Source organism: Colias croceus, chromosome 20, assembly GCF_905220415.1.
Source record: "Colias croceus chromosome 20, ilColCroc2.1".
In the NCBI taxonomy this organism is placed as follows: Eukaryota; Metazoa; Arthropoda; class Insecta; order Lepidoptera; family Pieridae; genus Colias; species Colias croceus.
The window spans coordinates 89,027-101,208 of record NC_059556.1 but is presented as its reverse complement, the minus strand read 5'-3'; the positions used below and the strand labels follow the sequence as shown (position 1 = coordinate 101,208).

General features: G+C 36.7%; 1 protein-coding gene across 1 annotated transcript in view; it reads left to right on the top strand.

The window, feature by feature from the left end:
* The first annotated feature begins 2,299 nt into the window (after positions 1-2,299).
* The window catches only part of LOC123701005, a 42,588-nt gene continuing 32,705 nt past the window's right edge, over positions 2,300-12,182 (top strand). The window contains exon 1 of the mRNA XM_045648411.1: positions 2,300-2,454. The gene's annotated coding sequence lies outside the window, so the exon portion shown is untranslated. The remainder of the gene's footprint in view (positions 2,455-12,182) is intronic.

Genomic DNA, 12,182 nt, shown 5'->3' with positions numbered 1-12,182 from the left:
GCGATAAGGAACTTTGTTCCAATATAAAGTATGGAAAATCGCTACAATCCCGTGGCCTGTCCCGCGGCCGCGCGGTGACGAGACAGTGTGTCGGTGACTCACTCGCGAGTGGCTCTCAAGTCTCGACTCCACGACTTGTCTCCCACTGACACCAATGTCATTTATTTGTTTTAATATATTGTCTTGTTGTTGTATTCGGAGCAACTGACGAGATTTTCAATATTGTAATTGTAATTTTTTACTTAACTACCTGTGATGTGATTATATTTTAATTTTAACCAAGATTTTAACATAATGCTCTGGTTTATTTTAAACCTGATATATAGAAATTAAATAGAAGTTTAAAAAAAAGTTAAAAAGAAAATTCTAGGTTGAATAATATTGAAAATTACATATACAGATACAATAAAGGTTGCGTAGGCTGTTGTTTCTTAGAAAGCGAGTGGTACGAGGAAGTTCGTTCTTGGAATCGATCAGTCCGTACTCCGTATGTGGAGCGCTATGATCTAGGGCTTCGACACTTTCACACGCAGTCGCTGGCTCTACCGATACTCGCTAGATATTCTGCAAGTATCTATGCAGATATATTGCGATGGAGACTCTGTTATGTATGTGCAAAATTTTTTATCTGTAAGTATGAACAATTTACACAAAATACGATGTTACATATTTGTTTAAAGTTAAAATATTGACCTATAAACAACCTATAAATAAATAAACGAACAAAAAAATTGAATAACTAAAGCAAAACATTACATTTTGATTGTTTTACTATATTGAACGATTATTTGCAAATAAATCTGTATAAGCTCTACATAAGTTTGGGCGCAGGCCGCAGGGGCGCAGGGGCAGTTTGCAGATGTTGGTTGTTGATATTGGAAGGTCGAGCTTACGAAGTTTAACAACAACATATCTCACACGATATTAAACGAAAACGAGCGATATATGAAACGATTATTTACTTTAAACAACGAATACACAAACAGCGACCGTAAACAACACATAACATAAAAATTTCGTGGATATAAAAAACACGGAAGTATTAAGTTGTTCAATATAAAATATACATATAAATAAATTTTGCATTTTGTTCCATATAATATTATGTATTGTAACAAAAATCAATTATAACGGATAACTTAATTATAAAAGTATTATTTTTGGATTTGGATTAAGTTAACATGTTTATAAATGTCAAATGATTCACTAAATTTGAACGTTAAACTGATATTTAACTCGCAGTTGGCAAGCAACACATGCGTTCAAGATTATGACGAATATTTTGAATCGAACCCACTCCCTTTTAGCCGAAGGTCGCTCTACTGCACCATACTCGTCAAATTACACATGTAAATAGTATAAGCACGTTTAAGTTACGAGATCGCGAGGCGAGTGTATTTAGCGAGCAAGGTCCGCGCGAGGCCGCCCGGCCAACCGCCCGGCCAACCGTCTGGACACGACTTTTTATTCTTCTCTTTTGTCCTCTCTAGCTCGCCTTTACACGAAGCGTCGTCTACAATGAGCTTGTAGACTTTAGTTGTGACCATTCGAAGGAGCTACACTAAGTAAAGTAGTACAATTGAGAGGCCCTGATATAAAAAGTCTTTTTATATTATGATATTTTTATGCGACGATAGAATTTAATAATTCCAGTCATTTTTAGGTAAAGGTGCTTGCGTAGCTGAGCATATATTAGTATGTAGATCGTATGCATGAATCAGACTAAAATTAAAGAAAATTTTCCAGAAATAATTTCTTTGTTTTAAATTTAAATCATATGAAAATCTCTGCTTCATCTTGTGCAAATATATTTTTATAGAAAATCCAAAAATGCATTGCCTGGGTTTGTAATTAATTGATATTATGTTGAATTAATGACTTTCGCTGACTCTACGAGGGGTTGCAAAAAACTTATAAAAGCATCAATCATGTGCTTTAAAAAGTGGTTGTAGAGTTTTTGTGTTGTTTTGAAGAGTTCGACGAAAGGAGAGAATTTCAACTTGTTATGCCTTTATTGGAAAAAATATTTCCTAGCGTGACTAACTTCAGGTAACCAACCATGAGCTAGCTTGAAACCTTCACTGCTTCGTTGTAGACCTTTCAGAAAATGAGTCGAGATTCGGTAAACTGTGAAATACATCGGTGTTATCACAGTTTTCTTTGAGATTGGGCTTCTAAACAAAGCAGCAATGTACGTGCAAGTTCTGTAAATTACGTTGAGTTTCAGGTATCACTGGGTTTTACTTTATAGTTTAAGTTGTGTCACCAGTGTCAGAACTCACCAGCCAGTATTTCTCGATCGCTCGCGGACAGCGGACGTTATCGCGCGTCAGTTAGAGCCCTCGCGGCTGAACTGATCTGAGCGTAACTTTACTGAGTGATAGTTCATTACACCGGCAGAAAATCCCCCTGGGTGATAAGCCGGCTAGTGAAGTGATCGAAGGAATTAGAAAAGTTAGTATCGATTTTCGTCGTGTCGTGTTTATATTTGATTCAGTATGTTTATTATTAGCCCTATAAAGGCTTTTTGTGTTGCTCTATTCATTCCAACTCTTACTTTTTTCACGTGTCGTTTTTTTTAACTTACAAGTTACATCCATACTCATACATTAATTAATCTATATTTTATTTATTATTTATTAACCCTAGCTCACTAAACATATTTCGGTGTTACTTTGTCACTAAACATTCGACTTACAGACGAACAAATTAAAATGCATGTATTTTATTTATTTGTTATATTTAAGTGAAATAATTAACAACATAGCCAAGTTAGTTATCTAAATATTATTATAAGAAATAAGAAGGTCTTTTTTTTCCAATCTTTGCAGTCATTACATGTAGGAATTGTGTGCTCGCCGCAAATTGCCTTTCTGCATGAGTGGCATGAGTTTTTAGTCATTCTGCGTTTCCTATATGGACAAAATCGGCATATTTTGCGTTTATTTGTCCGTCCTTGAGACGTACTAGGAAAAACATCATCGATTTTTAGAATATCTTTTATGTATGTTTTGATATTTTTCCTCAAAGTTGGTGTATTGTACCGCTCCTGCAACCATGGTTCAGTTAGGCCATCTTCCATTTTTTGAATGTAAGTTCTTAGTTTTAATGGTTTTTGACGCAGCCTCACCATGTTAGATACATAAATGACATATTAACCATGCATAAATTTAGAATATTATAAAATATAGCCTAAGGCCACCTATTGGTCTTCCGATTGTTGAGCACATTTGGTCAACTGCGTCGACTGCGTTTTTGGTGCTATTATAGCTGTTGGCGGCCTTCTGGCTGCGTGCTGGTATCCTCGTCAGAGTCCTCCTTATACAAAAGTTCTCCCTCTAACATTGAATTCTTGGTCAGAAGACGTATCAGATTCTTGTTCACTTTGATCAGTAGCGATTGCTAAATCTCTCTCTAAATTGTCTTCGCCTTCGAAATCTGAGCTACGAAAACCATCCAACTGATGTTCAAGTGTCTCGCCCTCTTTATTGTGGCTGTCGCATTCTTCAAGAATACTCAAAATCTTCTCCTGATCTCTCTCTAAATTCATGTATACAATAAAAGGAAGGTTAATTTTTTTAATTCGTATTATTCCAAAAACTATTAAAGGAAACAGTATACATTACTAGCAAAAAGGCAGATAAACTTTCTACAATAAGTATTGTACAAAGTTTATTATAAATCGGTATCAATAAACAATAAAAAAATCGATTATTCAAAAATACACCTTTGTTCACATTGCACGCGTAGTCACTACACATTCGTCTGTGAGTCGAATATTTTGCTATAACTCCGGAACTAGAAAGCGTGCGTCCGCGTCGTCTCCACACGGGTCAATAAATTGCCAATCAGGAAGGTACTGAGAGGGGCGGGACGAGAAAGTGTTGGGAACATACCTAAACATCGAACGCGACAGGTGCCGGTCGACTGTGAGACGAATGATTAGTGATCTAGGGTTAAATCTTAGCTCATAGTATCGTGTCATTCTCAAATAAAGAGAAATAACAACAAATTCTTTCGAAAGATTTGACATTGTAAAGATAAATTTAAAAAATGTTATACAACCTATTTAAAAAAAATAATTAATATATAAATATAGTAATTGAATTAATTGCCAGTATTTAAAATTAAGAAATATAATTCATAGCAATAGTAAAAGTGTGAATGATTAATTATTATTCAATAATCATTTGAATAAAATTTTACTGCTTTCTCTATCGTATTTTTTTTCTCCACAAAATGCTTGTAGTCTAATGTAGACTCTAGGCTCTAGGTAGAGTCGAGGCGCTGATATACATAATATTATTATGTATTAGATATAGTATAATCAGTTTGTTTAATGTTGGAACGTAGGTAACTAATGGGAATCCTTACGTACACCCCTCAATACACACAAAACCGCATTGTAACCTCAATCCTTTTCATTAGAACAGCATTTAGGTCGTCCCCGTTGTTGTTCGTGTATTGCTTCTTTTAGTTACAATATTAGATTTAAACGGCCCTAGGGCCTAGACCCCTCATACACGTATCATATACCTATAATGCAAATTATTCTGCTCTATAGCATTCCTTAAATATGTAGGTGCGTACATCGTTAATCGTGATGCTCTATTCAAATCTACCTTTATAGAATTACCTACGTGAATATTTTTGCCTAATACTTGTAGGTTTTATGTACATTTATATATTAACATTTGTAAATTAAACATAAACCCAATTTAATCACATTGAAGATTAATCAACATAAGGTCGCGTATTCGATATCCGCTGAAGACACGAAAATAACGCACAAGGTTTTATTTTTATTATTTTAAAGTGGTCCAATGAGGAATACGGAAGCGGAATTATCTATGCCTCAAGCCCTCCGGGTCTGACTTACATTACATTCAAATTATCATAATAATTAATGTTCCATCTTGAATCCTTCTTTATACTTAATAGCGATAGAAAATTCAGATATCACACCTTTTATTATATTATCAAATAAAATGAAAAATCCAGTCTGTTCACTTTGTAGTTGCTTTATTATCCAATTCGGGACAAAAATAACTATCATCTTTTTCTTTACCTGCTACTACAGTACAGATTGCAAGGAAAATAATTAATTGCGAAGTTTCATGCAATAAAATTATCGCGAGTCTTCGAGTCGTGAAAAAATGTAGATGCTTTTTGTGTCAGAACTAAAGGTCATTCGACACTTCCTATAGGTACTCTTTACTTTGTTATAGCTACATAGTTCATTAAATAAACAAGAATGCAATGAAACGATCATTAATAATTTCTCAGTGTGGTTTCTTCAGTTTTATTTTGAAAATGTATGTAAGTCGATTGTGGAGGAAGGAAGGTGGAATTCCTCCATCGAAAAAGGGAGGATCCTCGACCAGTCTACTCGACTGGCCGGCCGTGAAGGCCCCAATGGATGATCGATCGCGGGGTCATCCACGCAGGCCTTCACAGGCCTCGGGGTAACTGTTCGGGGCGACGGCCCCTTTCAGTGGTGGCAACGCCGCCTGCAACTACAGGCGGGGCACTGGGTGGGACCTAATGGTCCGAGGTGTCGTGTCCGGGAGGTGTCCTGCTGCAGTGCGATCGAGCCCGCGTGGTATCGCGGGCGATCTGCTAGCTGCTGCAGGGAGGAATGTCCGTGGGTGAAGCCACCCGCCACTTAGCGAGGTCGAGCCCGCCGGCAAAGTGCCGGGGGGCGCCCATCAGCCAGCGGCGAGGAAGCGGTCGTGTCCTAGGAGACTAGGTCACGTGGTAGGCCTCTTATGTCCGGCGGTCTCCGATGGTATGGCGCGATGCCCTGCAAATGCTGGGATCGCGCTCCGTCGGCGCGCGCGAACATAGAGGAACTCAGGCGACGAACCCCAATGGATGATGTCGGAAAGTTGTATATATAGCTCTGTAGCGAAACATTTCGTTTGCGCGATTCAGAGCGAGGTGTCGCTACAGGACTCCCCTCCGAGACCGGAGGTCGTAGTACGAATTGCCTTGCCAATGCCAGGTATGTTCCAGTGAGTCGGAACAGGAAGCCGCTAGTTCACGGTGAGTCGGAACTGAGGGCGGTGATGCTGCGTGTAATGCTCCAGTGAGTCGGAGTGTGCAGTGAGGATGGCTGTGGAGCTGACCAAGCATGCGCGATCGCACATGGTAGTGGACAGGTTTCCATTTGAAGCCGAGTGCGCTGGCTGGCGGGCGGGGAAGGGATAGGTGAGCATGGACATCATGGATGGACAGAAGGAGTTGTGAACTGTCAGGGGTCACCACTGTGGAGGGTGGAATTCCTCCATCGAAAAAGGGAGAATCCTCGACCAGTCTACTCGACTGGCCGGCCGTGAAGGCCCCAATGGATGATGTCGGAAAGTTGTATATATAGCTCTGTAGCGAAACATTTCGTTTGCGCGATTCAGAGCGAGGTGTCGCTACATCGATTCCATTTGTTTATTCAATTATCATGACAAGGTTTTACCATTAATTACCACCGATTCGGAAAGCAGTTTCTACGGAGAAGAACCGACAAGAAACTCCATAACTGCTCCGTCTTTGGGCTTTGATGGGCGTTCATTGTAAAATTTCATAAGCAATAGATTATTATTACAGAACAAATAAAATTGACGCCACCTAATATTGGAGTGTATTAAACGCGGATTGACGTAAATTGAATGTTTACGATCACAAGTGAACGGATCGATTACCTGCCGATAAGAGCTAATGCTTCCACCGCGATAACACCGCGCAGTTCTCGGCTGATAGCGGCGTGTATCCTGCCGCTAAAGTAGGATTTGTTTTTTTTTAACACGCTTTTTAATTGCTTCACGTGTTTGTATGTAACCCATTCCTTAGGACTCGATTTTGACTCACTTTAAACGAATATATTTAATTCAATTAAGTAATTTCTCTTATTATACAGAATCACTAGAGCATGTTTTTCAGTGTGTATTTTAAACGAAATGAAGGTTTTATTAGAAAAACTGCTATAGTAATTTCTACTGCCCGCGCGGCACGCCCAGTAGTAGCATGGGGAATGAGCTAGGGCCTTACATGCAATGGTGGTGGATGCACTGCTGATACTTTTTTAATTTGATCGAGTAGGTATCGTTCTATTAGAAATTGAAGCATCACAACGGATTAAAAATAAAATACCAAAGCATAGGCGCATAATCGCACTGGTGTTACTTAACTTTTTTTTTTAAATCACCATCGATAGAGGACTCCTAATTTAATTTCTGCCTTTGCTACCATAAATTGCTTAAATTGATTAGAATATTTTTTAAGCCTTTGCTATTTCGATAGCATTTATCATTAGGGCTCTAGTTACCTTGATATTTTTACTATTAACAAAAAAAAAATACATTACATTACCTACTAAGGTGAATTATACAAAGTTTTCATTCGTTGAATATTCATAAAGAATTCTAATAATCTAGAATCCATAGTGATGGGGGTCTCATTTGCATTATAATCAAGTTATTAACCACTCTACGGGTTTATTTTTTAGACGCTACCTAGTTCTTTTGTCATGTAAGTAGATCGTTTATCAGTACTAGGAATCCTAAACACTTATTTCAGGTTTCACCCAAAAACTATAAATTTTGTCAAAAAAAAAAGATAATGTGAGTATAGATAGATATTATCAGCCTGGTCGAACTAGACATAAAAATAGTGATACCTTAGTGATACAATAATTCGGATTTGGCATTCTGAATGTTGATGGAGAGCTGGCCGGTCTGCCATAACAAACAAAATTTTAAAAATACTTCGATTATTGATTACGATATATTAAAATAAGTCTAATTTGACCGGGATGTATTCTGTATTATTTAAAATTCTTTATTGGATACATCGTCAGTTGGGAATCGGAGCTAAAGCTAGTTTAAAATTAAAAGTGATATACTGCCGCCGTCGGTGCTCTCATACTAATTGATTCTACAAATTACTTCATATTCATTAATGATCTTTTACAGGTTATTCAAAACTAAATTTATATTAAAAGAAGGAAAAACAAACTTAAATCACTTCCTGCAGTATTATGGCATGTTATGTATGATGATTAAACAATTAAGTATATTATTTAGAAGCTCTAGGCATAATGTAATTTTGTTTATTTTTAAACTTTAATCTATACTAATATCACAGCTAATATTATAAAGCTGAAGAGTTTGTTTGTTTATTTGTTTGAACGCGCTAATCTCAGGAACTACTAGTCCGATTTTAAAAATTCTTTCAGTGTTAGATAGCCCATTTATCGAGGAAGGCTATAGGCTTATATATCATTACGCTAAGACCAACGGAGTGGAGCCACGCGGGTGAAACCGCGAAACGCAGTTAGTAATAAATATAAAATCTTTTAAAACTCTTTTATATTCAAGCACCTCTCCAATTTAGCATATCCTTCTACTTAATATTATGTATTTTATCCTTTCCTATTATTAATTTATATATTTTATGTATTCTATCTTCTATAATCTATATTATTATTTTATTTATTATATCAGCCACCCGCGTAACATGTACGTTTCTTCTTTATCTCTTACCTTGGGCAGTCTGGAAGAGATCGCTAGTAAGCGATAAGGCCGCCTTATGTACCTACCTTTGTATAATTGTAAATATTACTTGGTGTGGTATATTAAATTGATAAATAAATAAATAAATAATAAATATAAATAAAGATATGATGCTGATAACTTCGTTTGCACGAAAAAAAATCATTGAGTATGTCTTTTTTATTTTAAAATTTTATATAAATTCCCATTTATGGCATCAAGCGAAAAAAAATAGAAACACTCATACAAAATCTCACGTAGGTATGTATCGTACGTATCCATCGTCCACCGTCGTACGTTCGAACTGTCTTAACTCTACATATTTACACTAATAGACTAGAAATGTAAGGCCATAAAAAGAAATATGGATCTGAAATCTGAAATCTGCGGCGCGCTGGGCGCTGGGTGTGAGTCACCCCCAGAGCTATATTTGCGTTGCAATGCGGGAGGCAGCGGGCAGGGCCGCCCGCGCACAACAACTTATGTTTGTAACTTATTTTCACTTTGTTTAATCTATTGAAATTTTATTGCTCTCTTATTTTTTACCTAATTATTTCAACTTTATATCGCGACAAATTTAATAACTCTACCTTCATCAAAACGTTATATTAAATTTAAACCCTTCAACATATTATAACTGGCAATAAAAATTTGAAGTTCCTAATTCGTTTTGTTTGTACATAACATAGGGACTAAATTATTGAATAATTGACTAAATTTTTTAAAGTTTATAAAGATCTCAGTTATCATCATATTTCCATACTAACATCTAAGGTCTTATAACACTGGTCATGGACTCATGGGTGACTCGCGATGAGAAGGCGGGTGGAGTCCGAGCCCTGGCGAGCGGAGTCGGGCGGCGGCAGGAAGCTGCACTGAACCGCGACGCTCAACTGATTCACATCATAATTGCTCTGAGCGCAGCTTTAGTTCATTACTTTGTTAATGGCCTTATTCATCAGTCACACATTTGCGAGCTTTACATTTGGCTACGTTGCTGGCCGTGGCTTCGCTTGTCCTTCTGTTTTAGATAATAACAAAAAATAATAAGAGAGATCCTAGCACAGACAGAAGTACATACTACTTTGATAAAGTTGTCTGATGCCCAGGGTATAAGTTATAGCACAGTATTACAATATTATAGTAAGTAGATAATATAGTTTGGTAGTCACAAGAAAGGTAAGAGAATGGTCCATGATAAAATAGATAACATTAATAATTGTATTTATTAGTAACTAACGAAGCAACATTACATAATATTCATGTCGGTCGTGTACGAATTCCCAAGCGAGACAAATATTCCGGCCTTCGAGTAACAACTAACAAACCTGGCGTCAACAACTTGTGAGAATAATTACAGTTTTACCGTAATCTAGTTCACGAGACATAATATTACGTACCTAGGTATGTTATATGTATATCGGTATAGTTTACATAGGTATTCATGTTGTTGGTTATTTTAAAATATATTCTTTTATATTATAAAATATTATCTATATTTAAATATAGCAATTAGCAAAGTATAAATAATAAAGACTGACCTGACTGTCACCACCGCAACTTTTATCTGTTTTCTTTTCAAACACATTTTTCAAATCTACTTTTTAATAGTTAGGTAGCTGTAGGTACTACTTGTATACGTAGTATATTATTATTAGTCTGTGGTACTACCTAGTAATACTTTTTAAATGTTTTTTTGATACTTTAGCTACATTAGAAAAAACATTTATTAAAGATATATATTTTTTTTGTTCATATTTTATTTCACAGTTGTGCTAGATTATGTTTACCTACTTTATATAATAAACAAGCTGACCCGACAAACGTTGTCCCAATGTCTTCACGCAAATTGTTAAACCCGTGAAGTTTTCATGGCCGCGCGTTATGTTTTCGCATTTTATTAATTTTATTGGCGCACGTTTCTTGGGTTCTTCTTTCATAAGATCTTTCACCTGGCACTAACAAAGACATCAAAATAAGAATTATCTAAATCGGTCCTGCCGTTCACGGGTGATGCTGTGACCATAAGGGAAATAGGAATTCATTTTTTTATATTTATTAAATAGAGAAAGAGATTATATTATAATATCCAAACAACATGACATAAAAAATAAAAAATAGGTAGGGTACCATCATACAATAACTCTGTAATAATGTGAATTATATTATAACCCTTTACCTCTGTAACTAGTTATTTATTCTGTGCCTTTACACTCGGCAGGTATCTACCGCCGTGGCTAGGAACTTTCTTCACAAATTTCTTTAGCATAATGTGCTATGACTAAGCTCAGTGAGCCCTCCAAATGCGAAGGTCGAGTCTGCCTCATCGGTGGGCTTTGTGCCTTTTGTTCCACCTTTATTTTACCTACCGGTGCACGATGGAAACTAGCCCTATTCCCTGTGATAAGGTGAAAGCAGTTTCAGAAATGTGCTTTCGTTGAAAAATTTATGTAATTTATGTCTATTAATTTTCTATGGTTTCACAGATATGTAAGAGGAATAATTATTAATTAACATTCTGTGTGCTTTTAAAAGTTTCAGAAAAATGCCTTCTACTTATGTTTCTAAGCATATAAAGCTAATTAAATATCTATCTATGATTGGACAGCATAAATAAATGCCAATTCTATGAAAGATCGTAATACAGAAACAATTGTAATTTAAGAGACAATTCTGCCATGTTAGGTAAATACATAAAACCCAATTTGCTCGTTAACTAAGCTATATCGGCTCATTTTCTATCCCAAAGCCGCATAATACGCAAATGGCGGCCATAGAGCGTCCGCGTCGTTCAGCGCCGGTCGCCATCACTGGGAATAGCTTACATGTACATCTGATACGTTGTAATACAGTAGCAGTTGTCCACTGACCTTTATATATTATATATCATGAATCATTCAAGTCAATAGAAACTATATAATACAGATAATATTAATCTGGCCGCGTTGAATCGCATCTTTCGCTTTGTCGTGTTGACCACTGACTACTGGGCGACTATTAGGTAATAATATATTGCGTGAATTCCAATCCAAATTCTCCTCTTATATTATATTTTATATTCTCATATAATTCTAAAAATTTGACATGGGAGCTGGTAGGTATGTATTTAGCTATTGTAATTATGCAGACTGTATGCCTAAAGCCGTACGGCAACTTCTTGGAGCCCGAACTGCCAGCGCTCGGCCGCGGCGCGGAGCCCAGAGGTCGCGAGAAGGGCCAGCGCTGACCTCACACCTCACGCAATTCGCACTGACACTCACACGAACACCATTCGGCGCCTTAACAGGGCTGCCCAGTGCCTATCCTAATCTTAGTGCTTTAATTCCTGCTAAAAAGGTCTGTTCTGATCACGATTGTGCGGATCACACATCTCATACTCAATACTCATTGAGCACAAGTTGTTGAAACAGAAATGAGTTATCCTTAAATCCTGTATTTCCACGGTCGGTCCCATTGTTGTTAAAATAGAAACGCAAGTATCATGTGAATACTTCAACATTCAATGAGGAAATATCTACTGATACACATTTCTAAGAAATATGTACCTATTAATAATAACGCTGTCAATCGCATTGTAGAATAAATAAATGTTTAGCAGTTTGTGACTTGTGAGTCACGAGTGGAATACGTTTGGCTCCA